This window comes from Lathyrus oleraceus, chromosome 2 (assembly GCF_024323335.1).
Source record: "Lathyrus oleraceus cultivar Zhongwan6 chromosome 2, CAAS_Psat_ZW6_1.0, whole genome shotgun sequence".
Lineage (NCBI taxonomy): Eukaryota > Viridiplantae > Streptophyta > Magnoliopsida > Fabales > Fabaceae > Lathyrus > Lathyrus oleraceus.
The window spans coordinates 311014745-311038575 of NC_066580.1; the positions used below are offsets into that span (position 1 = coordinate 311014745).

The window sequence follows — 23831 nt, forward strand, 5'->3', positions numbered from 1 at the left end:
CTACGGGACATGGTTATTATTGGCTACATACCTCCTGTAACTGATGTTGGCGTTTCCATTGCCAGAAACAAGATGACAGATGATCAGAAGCGTGACTTCGAAAACCATCACAAAGCCAGAACAATACTGTTAAATGTCATTTCCTACAATGAATATGAAAAGATCACCAACAGGAAACTGCTAAATAAATACTTGACTCCCTGAGGATGACTCAGGAAGGAAATTCGCAAGTCAAAGAGACAAAGGTTATGGCTCTGATTCAGAAGTATGAAGCCTTCAAGATGGAGGACGGTGAAACTATAGAGGTAATGTTTTCTAGATTTTAAACTTTAATTGCAGGACTCAAGGTTCTAGACAAAGGCTACACAACTGCAGATCATGTCAAAAAGATTATCAGAAGTCTACCAAAGAAGTGGAGACCCATGGTAACAACATTAAAATTGTCTAAGAATCTGAACAACATCAGCCTTAAGGAACTCATTAGTTCCCTCAAAAGTCATGAGATAGAACTTGAGGAAGATGAGCCTAAAAAAAGATCAAATTTGTAGCACTAAAGTCCAGATCTGAGAGACGTAAACCAGAAAGGAATAAAGCCTTCCAAGCTGAATAGGAAGACAATGACGTCTCTGAAAAGGAAGAATATGACGATGAAGAAGAGTTACAAAAACAACTTCCAGAGGCAAATCAAACAAGGAGGTAACATGCTATGAATGTAAGGAAATAGGTCATTACAGAAACGAATGCCCAAAGCTTAAGAAAGAAATCTCTAGAAGAGAAAGTTTCAAGAAAAAATCCTTTAAAGCTAAAAAGGGACTCATGGTAACCTGGGACGACAGTGGATCTAATTCCTTTGAATCAGACTCTGAAGAACAGGAAAATGTTGCATTCATGGCTACCACTTCTGGAAACACATCAGATCGAGAGTTTGATCCTAAAGAGGTATTTTCTGATCTTTCTCGCTCTGACCTTGAATCATGCCTTTCTGAATCTTTGAACTCATATCAGAAACTTTTAACAAAAATTTAAGCACTAAAAAGAGTTCTTGAAGGAACCATCGAAGAATATGATAAGCTTGAGATAACAGTTTCAGAATTAAAAAGTGAAAATCTAACTCTGACAAAAGAAAGAGACTCCACAAATAAACAATGTTTAAAACTTGAAGAAGTTTTATCTCATGCCCTACAAACTTCCAACACAATAATCTATGAATATGAAAATCTTTTCAAAGTTTTTGAAAAATGGGATAGAAAGAAACATAATGACATCCATGATTTATGGAGTCAGTCATAACAACAAAAGAGGAATAGGGTATGATCCTAGTGAAGATAAATCTTCTACAGGTGACAAACCCAAATCTCTTTTTTCTTATCACTACATGCATGCACAAACATAACGTTTTACTAATGCTAGAAAACCCAAAGTTCTAAGAAACTCTGGGATAACTAATCACAAAGGATCCAAAAGATTATGGGTACCAAAGGATAAGATTGTTTATATTGCAGATATCTTATGCAGCAGAGTTAAGACATTAATCATGGTACCTAGACTCTGGATACTCGCGACACATGACGGGAAGAAAGCATATGTTCCAAAGCCTGGAATTTAAAGATGCTGGCTATGTAGGTTTTGGAGGAAATCAAAAAGGGAGAATCAGAGGCTCCGGAACTATTGGTAATGGATTTCTTCCCTCTATATTTGATGTTCTCTATGTAGAAGGATTAATGCATAACTTGTTATCGGTAAGCCAATTAAGTGATAACGATTATGATATAATCTTCAATCAAAAATCATGTAAAGCAATTAATCAGAATAATGGAACAGTTCTATTCACTAGAAAGAGGAAAAACAACATTTACAAAATAAACCTTTCAGATCTAAAAGATCAAAATGTTTAATGTTTAATGTTTGTACACGAAGAGCAATGGGTATGGCATAGACGCTTGGGCCATATTAGCCTGAGAAAACTCTCTTAGCTAAATAAACTCGAGCTAGTCAGAGGGCTACCTAAGCTGAAGTTTTCTTCAGATGCTCTGCGTGAGGCATGTCAGAAAGTAAAATTTTCAAAAACATCTTTTAAAAAGAAAAACGTTGTTTCCACCTCTAAGCCTCTAGAACTTCTTCACATTGACATTTTTGGGCCTGTTAAGACAGCATCAGTCAATGGAAAGAAGTATGGACTAGTCATTGTTGATGATTTTAGTCACTGGACATGGATAAAATTTCTAAAGCACAAGAGTGAGTATCACTTTGTATTCACTAGCTTCTGTTCTAAAGTGCAAAATGAATTTAACTCTAAAATCATCAGATTCAGAAGTGATCATGGTGGTGAATTCGATAATAAGTTGTTTGAAGAACTATTTAATTCTAATGGAATATCCAATGATTTCTCTTATCTTAGAACTCCACAACAAAATGGAGTTGTAGAGAGGAAGAATAGGACACTCCAAGAAATGGTCAGAACCATGATCAATGAAACAAATGCGGCTAAGCACTTTAGGGCTGAAGCAGTAAATACAGTGTGTTATATTCATAATAGAATCTCTGTAAGACCTATTATGGAGAAGACCCCTTATGAACTGTGCAAGGGAAGAAAACCCAACATTTCTTATTTCCATCCTTTTGGATGCTCATGCTTTATTCTTAATACTAAAGAACATCTTAACAAGTTTGATTCAAAAGCACAAAAAGGTATTATGTTAGGATACTCAGAACGCTCTAAAGGCTACAAAGTATACAACACAGAAACCAAAATTGTGGAAGAATCAGTACATGTTAGATTTGATGATAAGCTTGACCCTGAAAAGTCAAAGCTAGTTGAGAAACTTGCAGATTTGGAGATAACTCTTACAGGTTCTGACGAAAAGACTAAAGCATCAGAAGAAGCTGAGAAACAAAGTCCAAATACAACTGAAATCTCAACTATCCAGAAAAGATCAAGAAATCGCCCAAACATCTCTGAAGATTTGATTCTGGGAAACAAGGATGAACCTGTCAGAACTAGGTCAACATTCAAAGTATCTGAAGAAACTTCTCTGGGATTAGTATCTATGATTGAGCCTACTTCCTGTAATGAGGCACTTCAAGACAATGACTGGGTTCTGGCAATGAAAGAAGAACTGGATCAATTCTCAAAGAATGACGTCTGGGATCTTGTCCCAAAGCCTAAAGGAACTCATATCATTGGAACAAGATGGGTATTTATAAACAAATTGAACAAAAAGGGAGAAGTAGTCAGAAATAAAGCACGACTGGTGGCACAAGGTTACAGTCAACAAGAAGGCATTGACTTCAATGAAACCTTTGCTCCAATCGCCAGGTTAGAATCCATTCGTTTACTTGTTTCATTCGCTGTAAATCATTCCATCAAATTATATCAGATGGATGTCAAGAGCGCATTTATTAATGGTTATATATCAGAAGAAGTGTATGTTCATCAACCTCCAGATTTTGAAAACTCTAGATGTCCAGAACATGTTTTTAAACTGAAAAAATCATTGTATGGTCTAAAACAAGCTCCTAGAGATTGGTATGAAAGACTAAGCAACTTTCTTCTAGAACATGATTTTATTAGAGGAAAAGTTGACTCTACACTCTTATGTAAAAACATTAGAAATGATCTCATGATATGCTAGATATATGTTGATGATATAATCTTTGGTTCAGCTAACCCCTCCGTTTGTCAAGAATTCTCTGAGCTAATGCAGACAGAAATTGAAATGAGCCTGATGCAAGAACTAAAGTTCTTTCTGGAATTCAAATCAATCAAGCTTCAGAAGCTACTTATGTATATTAAAGTAAATACATAAAAGACATTCTGAAGAAATTCAAAATGGCAGAATGCAAACCAGCCAAGACACCCATGCATCCAACCTGCATTCTGGAGAAAGAAGAAGTTAGTCAAAAGGTTTGTCAGAAGCTCTATCGTGGTATGATATGCTCTCTTCTCTATCTGATGGCCACATGTCCTGACATTCTTTTTAGTGTATGTCTTTGTGCCATATTCCAATCAGATCCAAGGGAATCTCATTTAACAGCTGTTAAAAGAATCCTAAGGTGTTTGAAAGGAACTCCTAACCTTGGCCTGATGTATGAGAAAACATCAGAGTATAAGCTCTTTAATTATTGTGATGCAGATTATGCAGGGGACAAAATGGAACATAAAAGTACATCTGGGAACTGTCAGTTCTTGGGAAACAATCTCATATCGTGGGCCAGCTAAAGACAGTCAACCATCGCTCTGTCTACTGCAGAAGCAGAATATATATTAGCTTCACTATGCATCACTCAGATGCTCTGGATGAAAAATCAACTAGAAGACCTTCAGATTTTTTAGAGTAATGTTCTTATCTTCTGTGATAATACTGCTTCCATATGTTTAAGTAAGAACCTTATCTTGCATTCCAGAGCCAAACACATAGAAATAAAACATCATTTTATAAGAGACTGTGTTCAAAAAGGGGTAATATCCTTAAAATTTATTGATACAGACCATCAATGGGCTGATATTTTCACTAAACCCCTCGCTGAAGACAGACTCTCATTTATTCTGAAACATTTAAAAATTGAAATTTGCCCAGAAAAAACCAAATGTGCTTCTCTGAACTAGCAAAATAAGGCTCTAAAATAAACATTTGGTATATGGACCTGACTCTGATACTTCTACCAGTTAGGAGTTATCTGAATCAGAAATCCTCAGGATCCAACCTTGTGGTATTCCTGAAGATCAGATAGATCAACACGTAGGGCATCTTGCGTCAGACCTTGGATCTTCTAGACAGTTGTCTAGCAGAAATTAAGAGACAGACCCTTGAGATCTCCTCGAGCAATGTGCTGATTTGGGGATTAGACTTCCATCATGGGTTGTAATCATGTTTCCCCTATGCGTGTCAACTTGATGTTTGTGCCATTATTAATTATTGAATTTTTCAACTGCCTCTAACGTTGTCATTTTGCATGCTCTCTTTGTGTATTTATATTTCTCACTTATCACAATTTCACACTTTTACACTCACGCCTTACACAAACCCATCTTCTCTCTCAAGATCATCATCTTCATCAGTTCATCATCATCTTCAGCAAAGTTCTCTGTCTCTCAAACAAGTTCATCAAAGTTCACCGTGGATGCTCAACAACAATCAGTCTACAACTATTCTCAGCAAATGGAATCAACGGAACAAACTCTCATCTCTTCTTAACAAACAACTGCTACAAATGGTGTTGTCTCTACCCCAATCTACAAAGAACCACATATTCTGGACCGTGAACCTCATATTCATCTTGCCACGCCTTTTGACAAGCTTGAAGTCCTGTGTGAATCGCTGGTAGATTTTGACAACATGAAGCGCAATGGAATAGACCTCCCTGAGGAACTGAGAATGCAAGGGTATGAAACTTATTTCCAAAGACTCTATGGTCCTTTCTACACCTATCTGGTCAAGGAGTTCTGGCGCTTCGCAGACGCAGACGACCACTACATCGTCTCATATGTTATGAGGGTCAAGATGGTAATCACTAAGAAATCCATCGCCTCCCTTCTGAATATGGAAAAGACGGGAGGAAGAAGGATTTACAACATCAATCATAGGGCAAAGTACATATCCTAGGAAATTTCCCCAACCATCTTGCAACAAAACGTTGAAGGCCAACACTCCAAAAATAAGGAACTTCACCAGAACCTCCGAGTCTGGATAAAGGTCATTCTGGGCACCATCCATCACCGCCCAGCCTCCAACTCTTCTGACTACATCAATACATATCATAAGTGAATTATCTACTGCCTCCATAAAGGGCTTAAATTGAACTTGCCAGCGCTGCTCTTCAAATACCTCAGAGACTCTGTCAAGGATACCAGAAACAACATGAAGCCCATAACCTACACTCCCCTAGGAAGACTCATCTCCGATGTTCTGATCGATAATGGGCTAGTGGATCACCTGATCCATCACAATCTGATGGAGGATGTCACTGTTGACATTGGAAGACCTCTGAATGCTCGCAATCTGAAGAGTATGGGGGTGATTGAGCAAATCAGGGCTAAATCCACTTTAGATACCTCCTGGGAAGCACTAAAGGATCATAGGAAGATTCCCAACGACCTCTGCCTATTCTCCAAGATTGATCCTCCAGAAGTGGTGGAACATTATCTGAAGGATCTTGCAAGCCAAGGTGTTGACATATCAGAGTTCTCGGTGGATTGGCTGCCTGAGCATCCACCAAACTTCATGAAGAGAATGCGAGAGCCTTCTGAGAAGTCAAAGAAGGCCAAGAAGGAAATATTAGGAGAAACTTCTGGGTCAAGACCTCATGTCCCTCTGACTGATTCACCAAGTAAGTCTCTGCCTCCTTCTCGCTCTGTCAATTTAAAAAGATTGCTTCTTCTCTTCCCCAAACCACTTCTATCTACACCCAATCTGAAACCCCTCCCTCTACCACTAAACCCTCTAATCCACCATCTCAAAAATTCAATCTCTCCATCACTACCTTACTCGTTTCTATAGCAGAAATGTTGAACGAAACCACCTCTCCCTCATCTTCTACACCTTCATCTCCACCCTACTACATTCTCTCATCTGACTCATAACCTTCTAACCCTCAATCCCCCACATTATCCCAACTCTAGACACGTGCTCTTTCCGCAGAACAACAACCACAAACTGAACTAGAAGCCACCACTCCACCTCATGAACAACCAGCAAATCCACCATCGGAACAACCACAAGCACCTTCCTCTGAACAACAACCAAGTCCACCACCTGAACAAACAACACCACCACCCTCTTATACCCCCCACCATACCACCCCTTGAGGACCTTATTATCCCTACTTCTCAAGCTCCTGCTGACCCCACCCAAACATCTCCAACATCTCCATCCCTTAACCAAGAACCAAAACCTGTCTTCCCCACCTTAGAAGAAGCAATTACGTTATTTGTAGAGTCTTCAGTAGAGAAGATCAAGTCTCTGTCTATAAACTCTGGCATCAGTGATGATCCCTCTGCAGTGAGGATTCACTATAACAGAGTGATCAGATGGATGACCTATGAAGCCTTCAAACTGAAAGGCCTCTCTGAATAAGTCCACAACGACTTTGTCAGAGATGTTGGAGTAAGGCGACAGGCTCGCTTGGTCAGAGAGGCTGAGGAAAAGGCCAGAAAGGAAGCAGAAGAGAAAGCTCGCCTAGAAGAGGAGCAACGACTTAGAGAAGCTGGAGAAAAGGTTTTTGTTGCGGTTGCTGCTGAAGCTGAGGCAAAAGCAAAAGTCGACGCTGAAGAAGCAACACGCGTAGCTGTAGAAGAGACTGCAAAGGCCAACACTGATGCTCTGACTCAGGGGGAGCAATCAAACTTTGGATTCTCCCCTATGGTATTAAAAAATCTTGAAGAACTGTAGAAGGAGAAACAAGTTGTGCAAGCAAGATTGGATCACCAGGACTGCGTCAACAATAACATTTAGAACCTGTTGACTCAGCTGCTCCAAAGGATGCCTCCACCTCCAAACCTTTAGGCACTTAGGCCTCTTTTGTTGTTTTTCTTCTTATGTTTTCCTTATGTTTTATGCTATATGCTTTCCTTCTGAATTATTGCCTATTTGTATCAGTTTTTCTCATATATATGAATATTTGTTTCTTGCTTCATTTTCTATGTCTTTTTGAGTCTGACAAAAATGGGGAGAACTAATACAACTATGATGAAAATATATATTTAAACCTCTTGATGCCTTGTGAACATTGATATCTTAATGCTTTATGAGAACTAAAAGTTTTGCAGGATAACAGCTAAGGTACAAACCAGCTGCCAGACAAGGAAGGTCTAGTAAGAACCTCCGAGAAATCTGATGATCCAACTCAGGGGAACCCTTTGTTTTTTTTATCTGACTATGAGATACTATTTTGATTACTTCACTATTTCATCATCACTATAATTTTTTTTTGTCATCATCAAAAAGGGGGATATTGTAAGAATAAATTTAATTTCTATAATGTATCTCAAAGATTTTGATGATAACAAAGGATGAAACAAAAATGGTACCTTAACGAAATTTCTCTAAGTATGCAGGACTCTAATCAAAACAGTCAGATAGACACTCATCAGATACAGAAACAAGCTCTAAGATACCATGTAGATGATACGCAAGCAGAAGCTCTGAGTCTGATCAACGCAAGCGTAAACTAAACAAGAAACATCAGACACTCTGAAGCGAAATAGAGACTCTAGAATCTGAAGCCTTGCGCTCTATTGAAAGCAGTGAAAAGAAGCTCTGAAGATAATCAGCAACAAAGTATATATCCGAAGATACTCCTGTTGAATAGAGACTTTGATGATATAACCTTCTGACTCAGAAAGCTTAGCTATGAAGAAAGTTACTTATGTAAAGAATCTATTTCAGGAAGAAATTTATGGCGCCCTAAAAATTGTTTTGGAAAGAACACAAAGATTAATGATATTAATCATCCATCATTACCCAAGATTCTGACATTAACATCCTTCAACGGTCTTCTCATCACTCCTATATAAAGGATGGAACGCCTCTCAAAGAAAACCACCTGAAGCACACGAGAATACAACACTCCATATATATTCATTTTTCATTCTCTCACACGAGGTGATGCTCTAACGTGTGAACAATCCGTTGCTTTTACCTTGTGTAATTTCTGCTTACCTAGAAGCACTAATCATTACTGTAATTCTATTTATTTGTTGAAAAATCTCCTCAAGTGACTTGTGAAGTCTGTAAACTTAAGAGGGCTAAGAGATCCTTATTCTCTTAGACAATTGTTTGTGTAATCTTTCAAGATTAATGGATTAAGTCCTTTTTGAAGGCGAAATCACCTTGTCGGGTGGACTGGAGTAGCTTTGATTTTCAAGCGAACTAGTATAAAACTTAGTGTTGAATTTATTTGTTTTTGCGTGTGTTTCAATTCCAAAAAGTTTTATTCTCTAAAAAAAAATTCAACCCCCCCCCTTTCTTGTTTTTCTCTACCTTCACTAACCCCATTCAAATGAGTTATATGAAAACTCTACGGTTATGTATTTGGAATGATTCACCCAAATAGGATTGTGGTGAGTCCCTCAAGTGGAGACTGGGATAAGTTCTTCAAGCAGAGCTTGTGGTGAGTTCTTTTAGAGTAGCTTGGGATGAGTCCCTCATACAAACCTTGGGGTGAGTCCCTCAAACATCGCTGACAATGGCACGTGCAACATTAAATATCTCAATGATGGGATTGCCTCAAGAAAACAAAATGACTTAGGACTCTACACGCGTCAGGGATGCGAGGAGAACTATTGGTGTGATGATGACAGTCCGTCATTGCATAAATTTAGTCGAAGAATAGGATCAAAACAAGTGAAAGTTGAGCCAAAATGAAAAAGAAAAACCAAAGAATGAGGAAAAAATAGTTAAGACTGAAAATTGTGGATTTAGTGAAAATTTGAGTGAAAAATGAGCAAAAAAGGATGCAGCTTCGGAAATAATCATATGCACCATCGCGCAACATCGTGCGTGCCATAGTATCATTAAAGTTGCATCGTGCGTTCGATGCAAATCATCATGCGCATGATAGTCACTTTTTCTGGGCTTTTCTGACGCGTTCTGGTTCATTCTAAAGCCAATAAAAGGGGATTTTCTGCACTTTCACAAGGGTTACGATTTGGAGAGAGCAAAGCACGATTTTGAGAGCATAAAGGGTGAATTTTCAAAAATTTGAAGCCATTAAAGGTCATCACTTCAAGGGATTTCTTATGTTATTTTCATCTATCAATTATGGTATTGTTAATTGCATTACGAGTAGCTAAGCTCCTCTAAGTTAGATTGTGTTATGATGAACCTATTTCAATATTGTTGGGTTCTATGTTGATTTGACTTTGTATGAACCTTTTGATCTATAATGTTATTCAATTGCTTATTATTCTTAATGTTTTTTATGTGAGATACTCTTTTAATCTGATCTTTGACACATAGGGAATAATGACCATTAATCTATATGTTGGACATAGGAAAATTATTGTACTTACATTTGTTGAATAGGAATAGGAGACTCTGAGTATTGGTATAGAGAATTAACGTTCTATACACCGCCTAACCCTTGCTTACGTTGGCAGACTAAGGGTAGAAAGCTCTGAGTAATGGTTAGTGAGTTATTTTATGAGGGATCAGCTATAACGGGTTTGTTAATTCATTGTGGGTTATAGTGATGAGATCATTCATATAGGGCATCAAACATCAACAATAGAGGAATATGGGATTCTAAAACACAATCTAACCGCTTTCGTGATATTGTTTAATCATTAATTACTTTTCACACTAAAACTCGACCGCCCCCCCCCCCCCCCCTTTACTAGTTTTTATACATTGCACACATTTTGTCTTGCTTGAAGGTAGTCCCTCTAGATTCGATCTTTTTATTACTTCGACATTATCGGTACACTTGTCGAGAAGTCGTCAAGTTTTTGGATTCGTTGCCGGAGACTGTTGATTTTTCAACAAGGCGACGTTTATGCAACGTTTTAATTTTAGTCTTTTTTATTTTTGTTTTATTTTTCGTGTTTATCATAGTGCTACTGAGGTATTTTCTATTTGTGTATGTGCAATTCAGGATCAACATTAATACCATTGGATCCAGAAATTGAAAGAACTGCATGTGCTCTCAGAAAAGCAGTTAGAGAAGCAGCTCTAGACGATGGAATATCAGTGGAAGAGCAACTATCAAGTTCTTTTGACTCTAAAGAGGAAGTCACAATGGCAGTTTCACAACCCCTAACTATGGGGGGTTACTGTAAAAGAACGGATGAATGACAGGTTTTTAGAGGGTTTTGTTGTATCCCAAAATTTGTCCTTCCCTTTTTCATTATTTCATCAACCCTTAACCAGAAATTCATTTGTATATCCCCATGTTTCTTTCATATGCATCATCCATTCATTGATACTTGATAGTTGATCATTATAGATTCAAAGCTCTTGGCTTGTAAGTTAGTGTTTGTGTGTGAATCAAAGATCAAAGGCATGGCTTTGACTTTTCATCTGAACATAGGGGAAATGAAACCCTATTTGCTTGGTCTTTAAGGTATGGATTCAAAAGACCTCACCATGGTATTTCTATGGAGAGCAAAACCTTAGTTTCTTGATGATGTCGTTATTGGGACCTTATGGATGCTCTTAGAGCCTTGTATTGGTTATCTAAACCCTAACTTGGGGCTCATACATTGAAGATTTGTTGGTGAAAGCATCATGTTTGATTCAAAGTCCATGGTTGAAGGAGTATGGTTCATGGAAACCCTAATCTGGGGAGATATGGTTCCATGCCCTTATGGGTGGCCTCCTAACCCTAATTGCACCTGATTATTCCTCTATGGGTTGATTCTCCTTGGTCAAGGTCCATTCAATGATATGTGGTGCATAACCATTCATGTTGGGCTATTACTCTTGATCCCATAAGCCTCAGGCCCAACTTATGCATCATATGTTTGTGTCCGTTGGTTTGTGCCTAAGTACATGTTGTGGTCTTTCATTTGGGTCACATTTATACCTAATGTATTGGTCATGCATTGAGTTTGGCCCATTAAATTCTTGTTGGGTCCTAATTTCCTGTGCTTTTTTATACATGCTAGGATCCTTGTTTCATGCTAAGGTAGTTCACTCAAGCCCTTGTATCTTATTCATCATTCAATCCATGCCAAGCATATTATGATTCAATCCAAGTTATAATTCATGTTCAAGTCAATCCATTGATTCATCCATTCCTCACTCAAATGTCCATACAAAGTCAAATGCATTACAAATCATGTTCATCCATTCAAGTTCATATCAAGTTCATATAAACATCAATGGTATTCATACCAAAAACATCAAATTCCATACAGATTGTAAAAAGAAAAGCATCAATTTCCATTCATAAACCATAAAAGTGTCCATTACATGAAAGAATACAAGAAATGACAATTTTGACCAAATGTTGACTTTGGTCGCCGATTAACTTTTTGGTCAACTTTGATCAAAGTCAACTCACCCAATTTCTAAAAACTAACCCTAATACCCTTCATTCTCTTGCACTTCTTTCCATTTGATTTCCATGGCCAAAACACTTCATGAACAAGTTACCATGCCCATCTCATAATTTTAAACCATTCTTCCATGAACCTTAATACATTCCAACATTCACCAATCCAAATATTAAAGTGTCATACAAATCTCAAATTCAATACAACTTTCTATACAATTCCATAAATTCTCAAGATTTCTATTTACAAAGTCGTGTTCATACTTCCATGGAAAACACAAATTACGAAATCATTCAAACGAAAAAAACAAGCATGAACTAATGTCTAACCATGTTTTTCACTACCAAAGTCAACCACTTAAGTTAAACCTAGGCCTAACTACAAGACACCATTCACCTTCATTCCAATCACCAATGATCTATTCATAAAATCCAATACAAGACATTGATTCAATGTGCATATTGTCATTACATAATCCATTACATAAACACCATTCAAGCTCTTACATTGCCATTACAAATGTATACAAAATTCCATACATTGTTGGTAGTTATCCATAAGAATTTGCATTGGTATTTAAATATGACATTACATGCTCTCATTTTACATAACATGCCCCTAATACTAGTTGTCATGCATGAGATGCTTCAAAATCACTCGGACCATCATTCAAGCGGTGATCCACCGTGAGCAAGGCTAACACACCACGTGGTAGTCTAAGAGCATAGTTGCGGCAAGTATTTCAAGAACTCAAAACCAGAACATGCATCAAAACAAAAGAGGGCATCAAGCAGGAACATTTCCTAGCCATAACCTGCATACCAACCGAATCTGGTCACTAACCATCATAAATAATAGGCAATAATAAAATATTCATAATAAATCAATCCATAAACTGCACACAACCATAAAACCTGTAACTGACAGCATTCAACAAGCTAGCTTTCACTAATAATAGCATGGCAACAACCAGAATAAGATTTAACAGGAATTTGTAGTTCATTTCACTAAATTCCACCCTTATATTTCATTTCATTTTGGAATCTCTAACTAACTATCACATAGCAGTTTTTCAACAACTATATGCATAACAACATACTTTCTATAATACACTACGACATTCAAACCAATGCATTCAAATTAACAGTAGTTCATAAAAATACGGAAATACAAATAAAGCATACAGCAGCCATCATTCAAATCCACATTTCAAGAATTTCCATTAACAAGTTGATATCAGTACGGCAGTGCAAGGCTCACAGAAATATTTCAAATGAATTAATATCTTATTGCAGCTTACTGATAGATCTCAAGCCTTAACCAAAAAGCCATTTAAGTCCAACCAAATCCACTTCATTCTTCAGGTTCTCCACAGTTAGCCAATGACCTGTTCAAACAGAATGGAAAAGATTTCAACTTCACTTGTCACAGCTAATTGATTCATATTGACTAATCCACTAATACTACAATTTTCATCTCATTTAATATAAGTTTCATTTAGAGGAAATTTGCTTAGCATGTGAATTTTAGTTTCTAACTGACTTAACAATCCATTAACTCGGTATTGAAACTAACTTTAAAATTCAGATGAAATTAACTTCAAATTCATTTTTCAAATTAACCTTAAACTCACCTCAAATTCAAAACAAATTCATTTTAGATTCATTCAATAACAGAATAGTTGCCTTACTAACCAACTCTAACTAACTGTGAATTTGAGGTCAATTTCGGTATAATTTCAAACGCATTTAACAACTGAATCAAGCTCTATATAAATGATAACTGCGTCACCATTGAGGAGGTTCATATTTTTTGCTCTCAATCTTCATTCAACCTTCTGCAACTGGAAGTTCTCCTCAGTTTTTCACCAAACTCAGAAGGATCGCTCTGTGCAAAGTTCAAGCCCTCAACAACGCTCTGCATCAATCTCCATCTCTCTGCATCAAAGTTCTTCAATTCCCTGCACAAGATTTCACTCTGCATTAAGTTCTGTGAAGCCAGAAAGGGAAGAAGATTGAAAGAAAGAAAATCAAATGAAATATAATGAGCCTTCAGTACCTGTTTGTAGAAAATCTCCAATCTGGTAAACATTTCCTTTCCACTTGCTTTGATATGATGAAACTCGTTTTCGCGTTGCCGTCGCAACTATGCACCATTTAGCATTCGCGTTTGGAAGTCTCGAACTGCTCAAATCGAAATGATGAAGGAGGCGATGAGGCTCGTGTTGAACAGTTTCATGGCTCCACCTTGCATTGATGAACGTGGATGTTGTGTTGAAGATGAATCAAGATGAGATCGAAGAGAGAAAGCCATGAAAGCCGGCGCCGGAAGCTGCGATTCACGCGTGGACGTTGATTCCAGATTTAAGGTTTTAGCTTTCAAGTTGTTGATTCGGATCCTTTGAAGCATGGATAATGGATTTGACTGTTGATTTCGGATCTGAGATTAGCTTGGTGAGGGAAGGCTCGTATGAAGGTGATAACACCATGAAGCTGGTGCTACGCGGCCGTGTTGTTCATGGCATTCTTGAGTTCGCATCCTGCCATCTGGGTTAAAGGAGCTGGATTATGTAACTGGTTGGCCGGGGTTGGGCCTTAGGCCCAACGATTTCCTTTTTCTTGGATGGTTTTCTGTTCGCACCCCGTTTGGCCTTGAAACAAGGCTTCAATGAAGATTGGTTCCTATAGGGCTTAAGGTTGACTAGTGCATTTTGATGCACATTCTTCTATAATTGTATTTAGATATTTATCTAGTTTATTTTGCTTATTTTATTATTTTATTATGTTTTTTAGATTTAAGTTCATGTTTGCCTTTAATCTATTTCCGTTTGTTATTTTCAGTTTTAGCGGTTATTTGATACTTGTTCACAGTTCAGATCATAACTTGAGCTACGTGATGTCGTTTTGTACGTTATAACATGCGTTGGAAAACTAAGAGAAAGAGGTACAACTTTTACGTTGAAGCCAAAAGCTGATTCAGAGTGCAGAAGTCTCACATAATTCGTTGAAGTTTTGTACTTTAGGAAGTAATTTCTTTTTGGCCATTTGTTGGGCCGAATTTAGGTTTTCCGCCCCAGTTTGAATTATAAGTGTAACCATTATTTTGTTTAAAAGAAGCAGTCATGGTACTGTATCTCTTACATCTTATTTACGATAACTTTTTGCTTTGTGCGATTATGAAGAGGAACTAATCTTCTAGAGTCAATCTGATGTAACCGAATTTCCAAGGCTTTGAGGTTTTATCCTATCAATTTAATTTCGTTCTCTTTCAATTCTATTCTATGAAAATTCATTTTCTTTATCTGTATTTTATGGAATGGTTTTGATTAAATTCGTATGATTGCATTCTTAACTGTTAAACGTCATTTTCGTCGCTTTGTCGTTAAATCACGTTTGTAAATCGTGTTTGCTTAATTCAAGATTGCATTAATGTGTTTGTTTAATTCGGAATGTATGAATATAAACATGTCATATATCTATTGCGCTTGTAAATCGAAATTGAATCGAATAAAGATTGAAGTCGCTTAGGGAATTGGTAGGTAAAAATCAGTGATTAGCCGGAAACCGAAAACAGTAGAATGACTTATTTTATAATCGCTTGTGATAATACTCGTTTTAAATCTTTGTAATACAAGAATCATTGTGATACGATACTCGAGTTGTCGCTTCCGCTAAACTATAGTTTTCTAATTACTCGTTTTTGACCCGTGTGCGACAGCGGATCAAATTGGCATTGTTTCCGAGGATTCTTGCTATTTTTAATCGTTAGTTGAGTCATAGGTGTCAATTGTAGTGTTTTGGCCCCTCTGATTTGTTGTTTTGGTCAATTCGCGTTTGTTCGTCCGACCTGGTCCGAAAACCTGGTTTTCTGAAAAATTATGTCTAATTCAAATTCTATTTTGTGTACTAGGAGCAGAAAAATAGTGTGATCATTAATCCCTTACTCTTGGAAAGAGTTATACGAAACCACCCTCAAATTCCCAAATTCATCTTTTTTCTATTTTTTATGAATTTTTTACTGTTTTCATAGTCTCGAAAAATTTCCAAAATTCTTATTTCACCTAATTAGATTAAATTTTGTGTTTTTGTATTTTTCTGAATTTATTTTGATCATATTTCTTCTTTCTTTTTGTTTCTGCCTAATAGGGACATTGTTGGCATTTTCGCATTTGTTGATGCATTAGTTCTGGCTACTAGGTCTGGTTGTTCTGATCTTTTTGAATTTGATCCTTAGATAGAGAGAGCCATTCACGCACGCCATAGAGAAAATCAGGCTAGCACTAGTTTACCACCCGTTAGCGATTCTGATTCTGACTATTTGCATAACTTATTTGATTATGATTCTGAACTTGCTTTTAATAACATGACTGAACAAAGAACACTAAGGCATCTTGCTGCTCCTGATATGAATTACAATGGTTTATGTATTGAATATGTTGATGTTACTGTTCCTTTTGAGTTGAAATCTGGTTTAATACACTTGTTGTCAAGGTTTAGTGGTCTTACAGGTGAGGATCCGCATAAGCATCTTAAGGAATTTCAGGTTGTTTGCTCTACACCATTGAGACCTGGAAGAATCATCGAAGATCACATCAAGCTGAGAGTCTTCATGTTTTCACTACAGGGTGCTGCCAAGGATTGGTTATATTATCTTGAGCCAAATTTTGTCATAACTTGGAATGATTTGAAGAAAGTCTTCCTTGAGAGATACTTTCTTGCCTCTAGGGTTGCATCAATCCGAAAAGAAATATGTGGTATTAGACAGGGAAATGAGTCATTGGCTGAGTATTGGGAGAGATTCAAACAATTAGTATCAAGTTTCCCTCAACATCAGATTACCGAACAACTGCTTATTCAGTATTTCTATGAGGGATTGTTACCAATGGATATAAACATTCTTGATGCTGCTACCAAACCCTTGATTGAGAACATGTCACTCAACTCCCAATAGTTCATAACCAGAAATAGTTCTATGGTCCTAACAAAAGGTGTGAATGAGATTCAGGTTTCCTCTTCCAACAAGGCTCTAGAAACCAGAATTGAAGAGCTTACTTCTTTAGTGAAACAAATGGAAGTGAGTAAATCTCAAACAACAAAGTTGTGTGGTATTTGTACTTCTACTGAACATCCAACTGACGCATGTCCTATTCTTCAAGATTAATCGGTCACTGAGTTGCCTCAAGCATATGCAACTAACTTTTTCAACCAAAGCAACAATCAGAAAGGGTACAACATTCTTGACCCGTCCACCAACAAATATCATGCCAATTAGAGGAACCATCCAAACCTTCGATATGGAAACCATCAGCCTACCCAACAACAGTTAGTCATACCCCTTCCACAACCATAGACCACTCCCCAAGTCTCTACCTTTTCACCTTCCAGACCTTCATTAGAGGATCTTATCAAGCAAATGGCTGTGAACAATCTCCAATTTTAGCAACGAACAGATTCCAGTATTCAGACTTTGTAGACACAAATTGGATAGCTTGTCACTTTAATGAATGCCATACAGCAAGCCCAAGGATCAAACCAATTTCTTGCCCAAACTATTGTGAATCCAAAAGGCCCTAATGCTAATGTGAGTGCAATTTCCTTGAGATCCAGGAAGGTTACTGAACCAGCCCCAGAAAAAAAAATAGAAAAAAAATCTTGAGGTAACACCTGAACCTTCTTCCATTGTGATAGAAACAGAGGCTTCTGTTGTGGTAGAAATTGAAAAAGAAAAAGAGAAGGAGTATGTGCCACCAGTTCCCTTCCCACATAAAATACTGAAAAATAAAAGGATTGATGATGGAGACAAAGAGAGAGATATTTTAGATGTGTTCAGAAAAATGGCGGTAAATATTCTGCTTCTTGATGTGATTAAGCAGGTTCCAAAGTATGCAAAATTTCTGAAAGACTTGTGCACAAGTAAGAGAAGGTTGAAAGGCAATGAGAGAGTAAGTTTGGGACGAAACATTTCAGCCCTTATCCAGCCTAAACATTCACCTAAAAAAACTATTGCTTCAACCCTCAATCAGGCCATACCCCAAAAGTACAAGGATCCAGGAACTTTTTCTATTCCATGTACCATTGGGGATAGTAAATTTGAAAATTGCATGCTTGATTTAGGAGCGGGCATTAATGTTATGCATACTTTTGTTTATAATAACCTTGATCTTGGTCCTTTGCAGCATACAAGTTTAATCATTCAACTGCCGAACAAAAGCAATACTCGCCCTATTGGAGTAGTGGAAGATGTGCTTGTTCAAGTTAATGACTTGGTTTTTCCTGCAGAGTTTTACATTCTGCACATGTATGGAGAAACAAATTAAAGCAGATCGCCCATCATGTTAGGCAGACCGTTCATGAAAATGGAGAAAACAAAAGTTGATGTTGATGATAGAACCATGTCCATGGAATTTGGTGACATTGTCGTGAAATTTAACATTTTTGATGCCATGAAACATTCCTTGGAGGAGCATTCCATTTTTCATATTGAATTGATCTCTGAGTTGGTTGATGACACTTTTTCTGAATTCTTTTCACTTGATTTTTCATCTCTATATGGGTTTGATGATGTTTATTCATGTGATGATTGTATTGACACTAGCCTTTGTGTTGTATGTGGTGAGATTGATGTTGCCTTGTAGGGTAACATTTCTCTTATAGGTGAATTTATCGATGAAGTTGTTTATGCAGTTGAAGCTCTCGACATCTCGGCTTCCCCAAACACCTCATCCATTAAGCAACCACCTTCCCTAAAGCTGAAACAACTCCCTGGAAATCGGAAATATGCTTATTTAGAGAGTAATGAAAAAATTCTGGTTATAATTTCTTCGAACCTTGATTTCGATCAAGAAAATAAGGTTTTGCAGGTTTTGAGGAAGCATAAAAAGGCGATTGGGTGGACATTGGCTGACATACCAGGCATTAGTCCCTCAATGTATATGCACATGATTTTACTTGAGGATGGTTGTAAAATAGTGAGGCAGCCCCAAATGAGGCTTAATCATTTGATTCTCGATGTTGTGAAGAAAGAGGTAACCAAACTCTTGCAAGCAGGTATCATTTATCCTATCTCTGACAGTAAATGGGTAAGCCTAATGCAGGTTGTACCTAAGAAATCTAGACTCACAGTGGTAAAAAATGAAAAAAAAATGAACTTAATTCCAATAGAGTTCAGAATAGCTGGAGAGTTTATATTGATTACAGGAGATTGAATCAAGCTACTATAAAGGATCACTTCCCTTTGTTGTTAATTGACCAAATGCTTGAACGACTAGCTGGTATATCACACTATTGTTTTCTTAATGGTTTTTAGGTTACTTTCATATTCATATTGCACCAGAAGATCAAGAAAATACCATTTTTACGTGCCCATTCGACATATTTTCTTACAGGAGAATACCTTTTGGTCTTTGCAATGCTCCTGGCACATTTCAGAGATCCATGATTATCATTTTTGTTGATTTTATTGAAAATTGGATGGAAGTGTTTATGGATGATTTCACTGTTTATGGTTCTTCATTTGAGGCATGTTTGAATAGTTTAAATTTGGTTTTAGAGAAATGCATCGAAACTGAAATTGTTTTAAATTATGAAAAATGTCATTTTATGGTCGAACATAGAATTGTCTTAGGTCACATAACTTCTGAAAAAGGAATTTCAGTAGACCCTGCTAAGGTTGACGTTATTTCTACACTTCCTTACCCATCTTGCATTCGTGAGATTCGTTCTTTTCTTGGTCATGCAGGTTTTTATAGGCGCTTCATAAAGGATTTCAGCAAGATAGCTCTTTCGCTGTCAAACATGTTGAAGAATGACGTCACTTTCAACTTCGATGACAATTGCAAAAAAGAATTTGACTTCTTAAAGAAAACATTGACCTATGATCCCATCATCCACCCCCCCTGACTGGACCCTCCATTTCAAGATTATGTGTGATGCTTCTAACTACGTTGTTGGGCGGTCCTTGCACAAAGAGTTGACAAGACTGCCCATGTTATTTATTATACTTTTAGGACTTTAGATTTTGCACATTCTAATTACACCACCGCTGAAAAGGAACTTCTAGCTATTGTTTTTGCTCTTGATAAATTCATATCATATTTGCTAGGTTCCAAGGTTGTTGTTTTACTGACCATGCACCTTTAAAATACTTGTTGAAGAAGCCATAAGCAAAACCGAGATTGATTCGGTGGATGTTGTTGCTCCAAGAGTTTAATGTGGAGATTAAAGATACAAGTGGAGCTGAGAACTTGGTGGCTGATCATTTGAGCAGGATAGAGAGGGACAAAGATCCTTTTCCCATTCAGGATGACTTTCCTGATGAGCAGTTTTTACTTTTGCATGGGGTTACTCCTTGGTTTGCTGATATTGTTAATTATCTTGTTGTCGGTGTTTTTCCTACAGGTGCATCTAGGACACAAATTCAAAAAGTCAAGAGTGATGCCAAATATTATGTTTGGGATGGTCCATATCTTTGGAAGTTTGGTAGTGATAAGGTAATTAGGAGATGTATCCCCGAATATGAGATTGAATTTGTTTTGCATCTTTCTCATGCTTCTCAAGTAGGGGGTGTAGCGGTAAATTCATGACCATCAAGCTATGGATAAACTTGACGTTAATAAAACCAGAGTCGCCACCGCAATTTTATTGTTTCCAAAGGAAAAGGGAAAAGTACGAACAAAACCCGAAGATAAGAAGTTTTCAAATTAAAACCAATAAAATTCCAGAGATTACAAGTAAGGGGGTTGGCTAGACAAAAGGAAGGTGTTAGTACCCAAAGTGTTCTAGGTACTCTTAGGGGGGCCTTTTTGTGTGCATATGTTTTTGGTATAAATGATGTTTGATAAAATATAGAGTATGAGGATGAGAAAAGAATTCATTGATTATATTTTTGTGTTTGACAAGACGTTTGGTCTTAAGCTTACGTACCAACATAAATATGAGGGATCAAAACCCCGTAGTTCGTGGTAAAAATTTCAAAGAAAGTTGGTGAGTTGATTTAAAAAAAAAGTTTAAGTAAAAAGGGCATAAAAGCCAAAGATTAGAATGAGGTTGTTAGTTCTTTTTGTCTTTTGAAATTTAAGTCAATATGGTTAGGTTTATTTACAAATTTGATTTAAGAAAAAAAGTTTAAAAAATTCAATGGCATAAGACTGAAGTTTCTAATCATTAAAACATGTAAGTTTGAAATCATAAGCGAAGAAGTTTTTGAAAAGAGGGAGAGATTTTGAAATTAAAGAAGTGGGAGGAGATGAAGAGGCTAACCTAAGCAAAAATTAAAAGTTAAGAGTTGAAAAGATCTGACCAATGAGATGCAATCCAACATAAAGAATTTCATATAGAAATCCATTTTCCTTTGGACTTTAATCAAGCAACAAGCAGTAAGCAATGAGCAATATCTAGACATCATAAAGATCAAGGCATCAAATAAAGATAGCCATATCCAAGCAAGCACTCCAATTAGCTAGCAGTCTTCAGTCTCTTCCAATGTATCAGATGAAATATTCCTTAATCAACTCAGAACAAAACATCATACATAGAGAATAATAGCAAAATAACAATTAAGTACAAAGACACAGTAGATGATGAAGCAAAAAGATCCAATGTCTTACATCAGATGAAGGCACATGCAAAGATAACTCAGTCTCATATGTTGGCATTGGCCAAGTCCTTTATTAGCATTGGGAATGTTGCCTAATTCTAAGTCCCAAAAAGCTCAAATCAAGTCCCAACAATCTAAGAAATATTTTTTAGGGTTTTTGTTGTTATTATGTATTTTAAGGTCCTAAGATCACAAACAAAATCAAAACACACAAACAAATATATACAAACACAAGATATGGCTCAAATGAGCAAAGTGAAAAGGACTGAAACATAAACAAGTTACATGAAATGTAAATGGTAATGAATGATAAATGACTGAAATTTAAATTGCATGAAGTAAATGACTGGAAAGTAAAAGCACAATGAATAAGAGTTAGTCAATGGTTAGTCAAATGTTAGTGGTGAATTTTAATTGATTAAGTTATTCTTTGGAGAACACTCAACCATTCATTCACAGGTATGAATCCTTAAACTAAGACATATTCCACGAGAAGGGCTCCAACTTGGATAATTCAACAAGTATGCCACTAGCTCTCATGAAAGGAGAAAAGGTCAAGTTTCCACACAATGCCATGAATAAATGGGAGACTTACAATCTCACTTACTAGAGTGCTATGCTTTGAGGGTCAAATTTAGCTCTGTGTTAAGCAATCGTAATTGGACTTATGTAGAAGTCACAACTATCTGAGGTCGGGCAATGAAAATATAGGTGTTAATACATGTTAGAGATTTGATACAAAGAACCAAACTCCTAAAACATACCACACACTAAAAAAAGGGAAGACCCTATCTCAGTCAGACTTGTATTGATTTATCTGACACAAGGTCATTGATGAATCAGTTAGCATTTAGGCATTTGATATTTCATTGGTCAATGAGGGAATGGGGAAGAATGGGGATAAAGATGAAGAGGGAAAGGGAAATAGAAACACAAATTGATCATGAGAGGAATTTCATTTGATCAATACCATCCATTTGTTTTGGGAGATGAAATGTATATTTCATCAATCCCCTAAATCCAATGGTTTTGATCAAACAAAAGTCAAATCAATCATGACCAAGGTCCAAACAGGAAGTCAAACATCACAAGACCATAAAAATGGCTCAACATATTTTTTAAACATTTAATCAATTAAAAATCACATTAAAAATGAATAAAAATGCATTTTAATTTGGACAAAACCTCAAATCCCTTCAAAACACCAAATAAATGGCCAAGAGATTTATCCTAGGTCAAGCAAGGGCAAAGGACCTTAGACAAAAAAATTCACAATTTTTAGAAAATCAGAAGTATTTTAAAATGATTAAAAATATGCACAAAAATATTTAATTCATGAAAATACCAAAATTTATCCAAAAAATAATTTTAATTTAGAATATGGAAGAGAAAAATATTTAAAGATTTTTGGTGAAAGTCCCATATTTTTTGGATTAAAAATGAAATTTCTATGAATTAAATAAAATAAAGGGACTAAATGGAAATTCAGAAAATAAAAAGAAATTAGAAAAAAACGAGGGTCATCAGATCTTCCTCATTAATTGAGGTGGCAAATCTGATGGCCAAAAGTGTGTGTTCCACCAAAGACCTGAGTCAATGTGCCACACCAATGGTAATCAGAACCAAGGGCCGAGATTAAAATATTTTAAAGAGGTTAGATGGTTTGGAAGGTGTCAACGCACCACCAGAGCTAGGGCTCCGATCATCTTCTCCGGTGGACCTCACCGGACTGGTCCACCATAAACCATCACCAGAATGAAAAGTAAGGACATGGTTTTAAAGGAAAAATGCTCAGGAGCTCGAATATGACCTCCACTTCATCCAGTTCCAAGTATATTGAAAGATACATGGATTTGAAATTTGAGGTTCATGATTTTAGTTACTTCGATTAGACCTCCAAGAAACTCAATCTTGTTGCCTATATTGGTAGGACTTTAGCCAACCAAAAATCAAAGAGAATGGTGAAGAATTGAGAGAGAATTGAAGACTCAAATTTTCTGAAAAATTACCTCCGGGTAGCTTGAATCTGGCTTGATCTTGCTTCCAATTTGACTTGGCTCAACTCTAGAAGCTTGCAGGAAGTGTAATGGATCAAAGAGAGGCTTGGATTCTTGGAGTTTCAATCTTAAAATATAAGGAGAATTGAAACTCGATTTCAAGTGAAATCTTCAAGTTTTTCCTTTAATGGAGGCTAGGGAGACAATGGTTCAAAGCTTGGGCAAGCAGGGATCCTCATTTTGATCAC

At 36.7% G+C, this 23831-nt stretch overlaps 1 long non-coding RNA gene across 1 annotated transcript; it reads right to left on the reverse strand.

Annotated features, from left to right (window-relative positions):
* Positions 1–12389: 12389 nt before the first annotated feature.
* LOC127119260 (uncharacterized) lies at positions 12390–14548 on the reverse strand. The gene is made up of 4 exons (XR_007802734.1): positions 14051–14548; positions 13784–13952; positions 13293–13379; positions 12390–12806 (listed from the first exon to the last, which is right to left on the reverse strand). It is a non-coding gene; the product is annotated as an uncharacterized LOC127119260 (long non-coding RNA).
* Positions 14549–23831: the final 9283 nt, after the last annotated feature.